We start from the raw sequence: 10405 nt of genomic DNA, 5'->3' as shown, positions 1-10405 counted from the left end.
TCTCTACTGTTTCAAATTCACGGTAGGGACTTTAACTTTGGTGAGTGCCCTTGCCATCAGGCTAGAGTATAGACAGATTCTCTCATTGATCCAATGAATATTTAATACAAGTTGAAACACTCCTTTAGTCTTATGGATAGGACACTCGCTTAGGATGGGTTACCCATCTACAGAATTTGGAATATAAATTTGAATCTAGTCACCTAATCCTAGGTCAGTGCTCTTCATCTCCAAGCATGAGGTGTGCGAGAAGAGGTGGCTCACTCAAGACTATCTAAAGATTCTTGAATCAATGCAGAATGAAGTGAGATGGCAAAATAGCAAAACCTTGATATTTTTTGAGAAACTGGAAGAGTATGTTCTGGCCACCCAGACCTATAAAATCACTTAGTTACCTAAAGCTTCTGGCAAATAGATTTCACTACTTTGTAACAGCAATTAACTGAATATAGCAGCACACTTTTTAATTGGTAAATAAACTTTACACAATGGAAATTCATGTGGAGCATAGACATCTATATTTTTCTAATTAAAAAGACACACAACTATCCAAAACACAGTTTAAAATGTTTTAATGAAATATGTCCAGAATTGAAATTCAGCATATAGTTAATCACCTTTTAGTTTCTTATTACATTACAATGACCAGGCAATTCTTCCATCTGCAGTTTTGCAAGGAGATTGTTGGCTGACCCAAAGTCCCCAAAAGCTGTATGTTTTATCTTTATTGGTCTCTCTCAGAGCTTAACCAGGTAAAGCAGTACATCTTGAGTTGTTTCATCCACAAAACTCCTTTTTAAGTTCTGCCAGCTCCCTCCTTTAGTTTTGAATGATCTGGCAGACATTAGGGAAAAATAAAAATCTTGGCTGGCTGGTGGAACGTGCCTTGCTTCTTCTTTGCTATAAGAGTATTGGCAGTATCACTCATACAAGAAAAAATTGTTAATGCTGTACTCCTTACTGTGCTGAGATATCCTTGGTGGTATTCATTAGCATTGCTGGCTGGCTCAATAATTCAATAGATTAAAACACACTTGCCTGGCATTTTAGGTAAGCATGAACTCAGTTCTTCAGGATGCTGAATACCATGCTGAATCAAGACTACAAAACTACAATATTCATTGCAACAACATGAGATATGTCTGAGTTGAACTATGACCTCCATTTTGTCTTGTAAGCTGCATTTTGGTTTCTATTTTATATTATGTGATGAATTTATGTTTAACCTTGCCTTGGGCCTGGTTAATATAATGTATTCCAGTCAGGAAATACTATCTAGGAAAATGTGCTTCATTTCTCATTGAAGGATCTCTCTAAGAAGCCATCAAGATACAATTTAGAGCAATATTTGACCTTTTGGCTCTGCGGGTCTGATGAGGGGCCTGGGGCTGGTCCATAGGCTGGACTGGCCTCCTTGTGCTAGAATCAGCAGGATCAGGTCCACTGTCTGTGCCAACACGCAGGGCCACACTCTGGGGCTCACAGAGCTCCCCTTGGGTCTGAAACTTTGACAGCAGGGGAGCTGTGCTTCCCCTGGGGAGTCCCACGGGTCAGATGACACAGCATTGGGAGTCATATCTGGACCATGGGCCAGGGCTTGAGCATCCCTAGTTTAGTCACTGGCTCTGATTAACTCTCTGACCCCTGACAAATATTTCATTTCAGATGTGATTAATTAGTTAAATCATCTCTCAAGTAGTGACCTAGCCACATCTTCAATCAATTTTAATAGTGCGATAAAACAAGGAATAAACCACAAAGTTATTATACAAAATATGTACAATATTACACAAAATGTGTAGTAACTGTGGCTGGTACTGATCACACCTTTAATTGAATGTGTGGCCAGTGCTCCCAACCTCCAGAGCACACTGGAGCTGTATAAGCCTCCCCTCCAGAGGACCACAGAGGACCAAGCTTGTTATTTGCTGGTGCAGGGGGAGCCTGGGATCATGATCCCAGACATTTCTACACTGGCAACAGGGTAGAATGGCATCTGATGCTCAGTCCTCACAACTGTGTGGAATGCCAGGAAGCATGATTGTGGGGATCATGTATCAGATCCAATCACACCTTTAGTCTTATGTCTCTCAGAGGTCTCAAATTATCCCTAGTGAACCATGTTCTCTCAAGCATGCTAGATAAACACATGCCCAAAAGGAAAAAATGACTTTATTTAAATAGGAATGTTTTTTGAGTACGGGGGAAGGGTTCTATCCCTCACCACATGCAAAAAGACAGAAAAAGAAACATAGGATGAAAAGCTGTTGTAATTGCAGACTCAGAAGAATCAGGATCATAAGATCATAGGAAAATAGGGCTGGAAGAAACTTTGTGGCCAGGAACAGACATTACACATAAATGGTTTGAGTGATCAGAAGCTGGTGTAAACCTGTAACAGAACAGATGTTCAGTGCACACATCCAGTTTTGAAAATGCCTGAAACCAGTTCAAGATAAACCTGGTTGAATGCAGTATTGGACTTGACTGATTTGGGTCAAATCTGTTTATGCAATGTCTGTCCCAGACCCCTTGCTGGTTTAAGATAAACCAGACACCCCCCAGCATCCCAGCATGCTCTCTGGGTTGGGCAGGGCTCTCTGCTCCACAGCAAGGCTGACCCCTTCCTTCTGCTTCCTAGTCAGAGCTCCAACAGAGACTTGCAGGCACAGAGCGTCTGCCTGGCTTCTCCCTGCTAAGCAGGAATTATTCCCCCTGTCCCTCTGCCTTACACAGACACCTCAGCATTAGCTAGCAGACGACATGCTGGCTATGGTCCATGCTGTGGGAGACTACAGGCAGGCTGGCTTTTTGGAACAGATCTACAGGTAGCTTAATGTCCTTCCTTGAAAGAGCTGCTTAAGAAGAGCTCCATTAGTTACTGGAGAGAGGCTTTGTTTTCGTAATGGGTTGATAAACAATGAGTTAGGGGTGATAAACATTCCCTGCTGGGCAGCTCTAGAGCAGTGAGGGGAATAATCAGGTTGCCCTGCTCAGGCCTGGCCACGGTCCCCTCAGCTCAGCTCTATAGATGTGAAGGGAGGGCTGCTCTAGTGCCCCCTGGCTTCTAGCCCGAGCTGTTGCAGACATGTGCCTGCATTTCTGGAATGTCTGTCCAGTTACAAAACTTGTTTAGCCTAGCTAGGTTAGACTAACCTGCAAAGATTGAATCAATTCAGGTTCAGGCTTTTGAATGTCTGCCCATAGCCTGTGAGGTCATCCAGTCCATCTCCCTCATCAAGGCAGAATCATCCCTAACTAGATTATCTCAGTTAGGCGTCTAATCTGCATTTGAAGATTTCCAGGGATGGGGATTCTACAACTTCTCTAGGTAGCCTGTTCCAATGTTTAACCCCTCGCTTAGTCCAAAAGCTGTTCCCAATCTCCAACCAAAATTTTGTCTGCTGCATTTTGAGGTCCTGTCCCCTACAGCCACAAAGAAAAGTCTATTTATCTCCATCCTCCATAATCACCCTCCAGGTATTTGAAGTCTATTGTCAAATTCCCACTACATCTTCTCTTCTCTGGACTAAACAATATTAGTTCTTTCAGCCTTTCCTCATAAATCATGTTTCCCCAGACATGTTTTCACTTTGCTGGATTATTTTTAATGTACCCATATCTTTTTTGAAATGTGGTGCCCAAGACTGGACACAGTATTCCAAGTGAGGCCCCACCAGTGCCAAATAGTTTGGAAGGATCACATCTCTGGATTTGCAAATTACACAGATTTAATAGATTTTATAGATTTTTAGGGTTGGAAGGGACCTCAGTAGATCATTGAGTCTGACCTCCTGCCCTGGGCAGGAAAGAGTGCTGGGGTCAGATGACCCCAGCTGGGTGCTTGTCCAGTCTCTTGTTAAAGACCGCCAGGGTAGGGGAGAACACCACCTCCCTCGGAAGCACATCCAGATTCTGGTAACCCTTACTGTGAAGTTCTTTCTGATGTCTGAGGTAAGTCTGCTCTGTCAGTTTGTGGCCATTGTTTCTAGTTACTGCAAGGGGCGCCCTGGTAAACAGAGCATCTCCTATTCCTTGCTGCTCCCCCTCTACCTGCCATGAATTCGCAGGCAGCCACAAGAACACCTCTCAGCATTCTGTTGTGGAGGCTGAAGAGATCCAGATCCCTCAGTCTCTCCACATAGAGCCTTACCTGCAGACCCCTAACCATATGAGGTTAGGGGCCTGTAGGTATGAGGCCCCTAACAAAATGATATGAGGCCCCTAACCTTACAGTTGTTAATATAACACACATTTTTGGCTCTGTAACAGGTTGCCTTCCCCAGTGCCATCTTCCCTGTTCTCTGCGCCCTGTGTGGGGCACCCTTGTAGTCCCCTTTAAGGTTTCTTGTGTCCCGCTCTTTACTCTCCTGCCACAACTTGATGGAAATTATTATGCTGATGTTCTTAAAAGCAGGAGACTGCCTACTGGATTTCGTATGTTGGGGTCTTTTGCCTCCACAGGCCTTGCCCCCAGTCCTTCTCTGGCTAGGCCTCCCCGTCTAAACCCACCAGACAGGATTTGACTCCGAGGCTCTAGCCTTTTCCATTGTCTTGAGGCTTGAGGCCCTCTTTTCTGCTCCAATAGGGAGCCTGGCCTGCCTAGCCCAAAGGTCCAGCCCCTAGCCCCACAGCTAAGGTGGCACAAGTTCAAGGCCAGGGAATGGCCTTGAACTCCCTTTGGCTTAGTCCAAAAAAAAAAATTAAAATTGCACCTCAGGTACACTGGACCAGCCTGGCCTTTTAAGGTCATGCCTTCTGGCGCTGGGTCAGTGCACCCCAAAATCCTGCACCCCCACTGGCACCAGCGCCTATGTACCCCCCAAAAGCCACACCCTCACTGGTGCTGGGGCCCCCACTCTGTAATGGACCCCCAAATGAGGCCTCCTAATACCCTCACCCAAACCACTGGTGTTATTCAATAACCAAAAGAAATATAGACAGTCCCATCCATGGGCAATAACTGACACCAAGAAAAAAAAATGTTATCCAAGAAAGCAGCATGCCAGCTTACATTTACGCTGGGTTTATGCTTTAGCTCCCCACCATCAGCTTCTGGGGTGGCTGCTGTCTCACCAGGGGCTTCTGTAGTCCCCTCTTCCAGCCTTTGGACCACTCACCATGCCTCTCCATGGAACTCTGGGAAGCACTCTGTCACGGGGTGGGCCCTAGGAGCGGCCGTGATCCCGCTAGCACCCCCTGCCATGCCAAATTAGGAGATCCAGCACCCTCTGATTCTTGCCCGCCACGTCTTTGATGACATACAATTTAATATGGGAGGCTGCCTTTGATCTCCTAGTTCTGGGTATTATAATTGTCCGGACTCCTATCCTCTACGGGTGACCTGGTGCACCCCCAGCCTTATGGGCCATGCGTGCCTCCTACCTCCCCTTTAGCATGCCCCAAGCCTCGCAGCTGTTCTGGACGTTGTCTGGTCACCTGTGCCTTGCTTGGCACCCTGGGCTTGTCACGCAACCCAAGCCCTTCCTCGGGCACCCCTGGGCTTGTCACACGACTGACGCCCCTGGCTCTAATGCCCCTGTGTTCGCTAGCCCTCGCCCCTCTCTGGGGCCTACTCCTGTGTTCGCCCTTCTCTGGGGCTTGTCCCGCGCTTCTCGCGCCCTCGCCCTTCTCTGGGGCCTATGTCCACACCTCTCGGGCTCGCCCTCGCCGGGCCTATGTCCGCGCCTCTCAGGCTCTTGTTGTACAAGCCCGGTCGTGCCCCTCCGGGGGTTGGCTAGTGTACTCGCCCTCTTCAGGCTCTCACCCACACGCTCCAGCCCTGCCTCGGACCTCTAACCGCGTGCCTGCCCTACTCCGGCCTTGTACATTCACCCACCCGCGGGCCTATACACGCGCTCTCCGTACTATCGCCCTCTCTGGGTTCTGTACCCCGCTCAACTGTGCTCGGGGCTTAGGTGGCCTGTAGCCGTGCCTGGCCACCTGCCCCTTCTCGGGGTCTTTTGCCCGACTAGGCAGAATACCGCCCTCAGGCTGGGGTCTCAACCCCCACACACCGCACCACACCGGTGCCAAACAGCTGTGCCTCCCAGGCACTGCTCTGTGCCCGTACAGGGCACCCAGGAACCCCCAGACTACTGGGGAGCTCCCATGAGGACACAGCATCCCACTGGCGCCAATCAGCCATGCCTCCCCAGCACTGCTCGGTGCCCAAACAGGGCACCCAGGAAACCCCCCAGACTACTGGGGACCCCTGTGAGGCCTCCTCACACCCCTACAGCCTCACCCGGTCCTCTGGTACTCGCAAAGCCTCTCAGCCCTAACATATCCTCAAGCCAACCCGGCTGTAACCCAAAATGAGCCTACCGGCTATAAAACTCCACACCGCGCTCTCCTTCAGGCCTCCCCATCAGAGGCCTCTCCTTCCCAGGCCATTCTGCAGGCACTCACGCAGTCAAGCAATGATGCTGGTCTACTCTGCTCAGCTCTATAGCAGAGCTGTTGCTTCTCAGGCTGCTCACTGGTAACTGCCCTGCTCTGTCTCTCTGCAGAGCTCCTGCTTCTCAGGCTGTGAGATGGTAACTAGTAGCCAGGCTTTGGCCTGGCTGTTTATATAAGGCCAGGCCCTGCCCCTGGCAGTCAGCTGACCCACTCAGCTGCCTTAGCAACTCTCAGCTGCTGCCCCGGTGATTGGCAGCTCGGCCCATATTACCACTGCCAGTAGCAGGCACCCTGGTGCCCTGCTACACCTCTCCCCTTCCCAGGGTTGAGCCTCCTTAGGAGTGGGGTGCAGGAGTACCCCACAACACACTCCTTCCCCTTTGGCTGCTGGCCTCTACTGCCACTCTCCCCAGGGTTTTTATAGTCCTGGCCTGTCCCTTCTGGTCAGCTGACTAGCTGGCCAGGCTCAGTATTTAACCCCCTCCTTACCAGCATTCTGTGCCCAGAAAGTTCTGGCTGTAAAGGGGAGGGTCTGTCTTCTGATGACAGGGCTAGGGTTCCCTGTTATACACACCCCTCTTCTTTTGTCTGGGGTCTGGGGTCTTTCTGAACCCTTGACCTGCCTTCTGGTAACAGGGGTAGGGTTTCCTGTTACAAGCTCTTATTCAGTTTATGGAGCACAATGACCACCCATATCTTTTTCAGCAGTACAGCAGCCTAGACTGTCATTCCAGAGTCTGAATTTGTGCAGATACATCTCAAGGTTGCACACTCTTAGCAGTTTTCATCAGGTTAGAAGTTAAATCAGCTTTGTACCCCATACTTCATATATACTTCTGAGGACAGGAGCTTATCAAGATTTACAAAAGAATGAAATGTTTATTCAGAAAGGGAACACCCATAGTTATGGTTGTAAAGATTAGAAAGAAAACAAAGCTAGCCAATCAAAAACAATCCTCATGTTTCTGGACACAGTATCTCTTACATTGTCAGGAAAAAAATTCTTTTAAAGCTATTCAGTAATTACGTACTGCAATGTTTCTTGTACCTTCCTCTGATGCATCAAGATAGTGGACAGATGGAACATTTGTCTGATCTGATATGGCATTCCTTCTGCTCTAGAATTCAGGATTTTGCTTTGGGTGTATCAAGCAATTTACATTATTCTCTTTCTCATTGGCCTTCTTTGTATGTATTTTCATCACCCTGATTCCAGTCCTAACAAGAAACATAGATGCATAGATTTGTTAAACTGAAAGATCATTAATGTAATTATAACAACAGATGTTTTGGCCTTATGATGTTTTAATCTTTTTTCAAACCTTGAAAGAAACTCAGTTTAAATTCTGGGTGGTGATTCAGGGTTGGTTCTTATGTAGAGTCATAGATATTTGAAGGGTCAGGTCAGTTCTTAGTTTATCCAACCAGTTTGCCCACTCTTATGTGCACAGATCTTTTTTTTTTCTCATCCTTTGATTGCTCACAGGTGATTTCTCTGCTCTTAGCTAATTTAATTTATTTTGGTTCTGGATTTCTCCACTCCTCTAAACAGAGGTTGTAAGGGCCATTTTGGCAGCCTTCATTTTACATGACTAATGTTTTACAAGACATTGTTTGATCAGTGTTTTATCTCATATTTTAAAAACTAAGAATTTCCTGCTCACTTGCTCACTCAGTGGTGGCAAGGGACTTTTCCTGCAGGCTCAGCCTGTCTAATTCTGAGCCAAATCAAACAAATTAAATGTCTCTCTGACAGGTTACTTTTTGCTAAATTTCAAAAGGAGAAGACATTAAAACTTTATCTTCAGTTTGGGATTTCCATGAACCTCCAGGATTAAAAGAAGGAGGGTTCTTCCCAGGCTTTCAGATCCTATAATTTCTTTTTCAGGTGAAGTGAGGAATAGAGATGGAAAAAGGATTGTAGAAAAGACATACGGGTATCTCTACAAAAGAAGATTCTTGATTTAACTCATATAATCTCTTTTGTCTTTTTTGTCTCATGAGGAGTACACCAGCATTACACTAGCTTGAGTTAATCAAAATACTTGTGGCAAAAAATTTGACACTTTTTAATGTTCAAGAATAATGTACAAGCCAGTCAAAGTTTTGCATGATTTTGTTCAATTAATTTTTGGTGCACACATTTTAGTCACTGGTTTATTTGTTAGTTGGTGGCTATTTGGGTTATTTGCATTGTATAACTAGTCAAGCAATAATGCTTCTTCTGTTCTGCAATTAGCTGACCTAGATTCATGAATAAGAAAAATAGTTTTTCAGTCTGGAAATTATCCATGAGCCTTCACAACTGTAAATTTTTTGTATGGAAAAGAAACCCCCCCCCGCCAAACTGGCAGTGAAACTATTCATGAGATTTTTGGTTTTAGTTAATATTCAACTGGATTTTTGCAATAAGATACTTCATAGGGCTTGACAGAAGCCAGGGTAGAGTTGCACCTTGTAGACCAACTAAATCAGGGATGCATAAGTATCAGCATAAGCACCAGTCCCTTCACAGGTGACATGTAGGCAGCATGCTGGTGGCATCAGTGGGTGCTCGATGTGCCCTCCACGCAGTGGCGTACTGATAGAGGGGGCAGAGAGTTAGTCCTCTGGTGGCACTTCTGGTTTCACCAGTGGTACTTTCAGTTTTGCCACCAGCGTTTCCGGGCTTGGCAATCAGCTGCAGATATAGTGGCCTGCACCCCCAGTAGGGCTGTGGGTGTGCAGCCCCCAGTTCTGCATGCCGGATGACATCATGCTGTCACTGCCAGCTGAGGCCAGTGGCAGCACCAATCTTCCCAGTGCTCGGCACAGGCTTCGCCCAGCACTGGTCTCAGTCAGCAGCAGCAGCCTCCTGTCATCCGTCAAGAAGATTGAGGGCCCACTTGCACCCCTGGGAGAGCTGCAGGGCTGTGCTGGACTCCTCCTGGGGGTGTGGGCCCATGATCTGTCTGCCAGATCGTAGGAGGCTGCTGCTGCCACCTGGGACTAGTGCTGGGCACAGCCTGTTCCCAGTGCCGGGAAGATTGGTGCTGTCACTGGCCCCAGCCAGCACAACCAGCCTCCTATCATCTGGCAGGCAGATTAGGGACCTGCACCCGAGAGGAGTTCAGCATAGCCTCCACAGCCGTCCTGGGGATGCGGGCAGGCCCCCAATCTGCCTGCCAGATGACTGGAGGGTGCTGCTACCACCTGGTGCCAGTGGCAGCTGCAACCTTCTTGGTGCTGGGTGCAGGCTGTGGCCAGCACCAGTTCCAGGTGGCAGCAGCAGCCTCCTGTCATCCAGCAGGCAGACTGGGGGCTCACATCCCCAGGAGGAGTCCTGCACCACCCTCGCAGTCCTCCCAAGGGTGTGGGTCCCCAGATCTGCATGCTGGATGACAGCATGCTGTTGCTGCTGGCTGTGCCAGGAAGATTGGTGCTGCCGCTGACTCCAGCCGGCAGCAGCAGCCTTCTGTCATCTGGCAGGCAGATCAGGGGCCTGCACGCCCAGGGAGGAGTCCAGCAGAGCCCCACAGCCCTCCTGGGGGTGCTGGCAGGCCCCTGGTCTGCCTGCTGGATGACAGGTGGCTGCTGCTGCTGGCTGGGACCAGTGCTGGGTGCAGCCGACACCCAGTGCCAGGAAGATTGGTGCTGCCACTGGCCCCAGCCAACAGTGACAGCATGCTATCATCCAGTGCACAGATCTGGGATCCGGCACGCCCAGAAGGGCTGGGGGCTGTACCAGAATCCTCCTGGGGGGTGGGGAACAGCCCCCAGATTTGTGCTGGATGACAGAAGGCTGCTGTTGCTGGCTGGGACCAGCGCCGAAGCCAAGTAAGCCCAGCTTCGAAACTCGAAATATTTCAAAACTCTCAAAATGTTTTGAGTGCCCTTGTCTTGTTCTGAAGTGGTTTCAAAGGCTTTTGTTTTGTTTCAATTTCACTGTTTCAAGCTTGAAATGCATTGAAACAGCTTCAAAACGAAACACATGGTGATATTTCACACACCCTGACAGCCACGT

The sequence above is a fragment of the Gavialis gangeticus genome, unplaced genomic scaffold (assembly GCF_001723915.1).
Source record: "Gavialis gangeticus isolate Ggan-Ray unplaced genomic scaffold, GavGan_comp1, whole genome shotgun sequence".
Classification (NCBI taxonomy): domain Eukaryota; kingdom Metazoa; phylum Chordata; order Crocodylia; family Gavialidae; genus Gavialis; species Gavialis gangeticus.
This window is presented reverse-complemented; position numbering follows the sequence as displayed.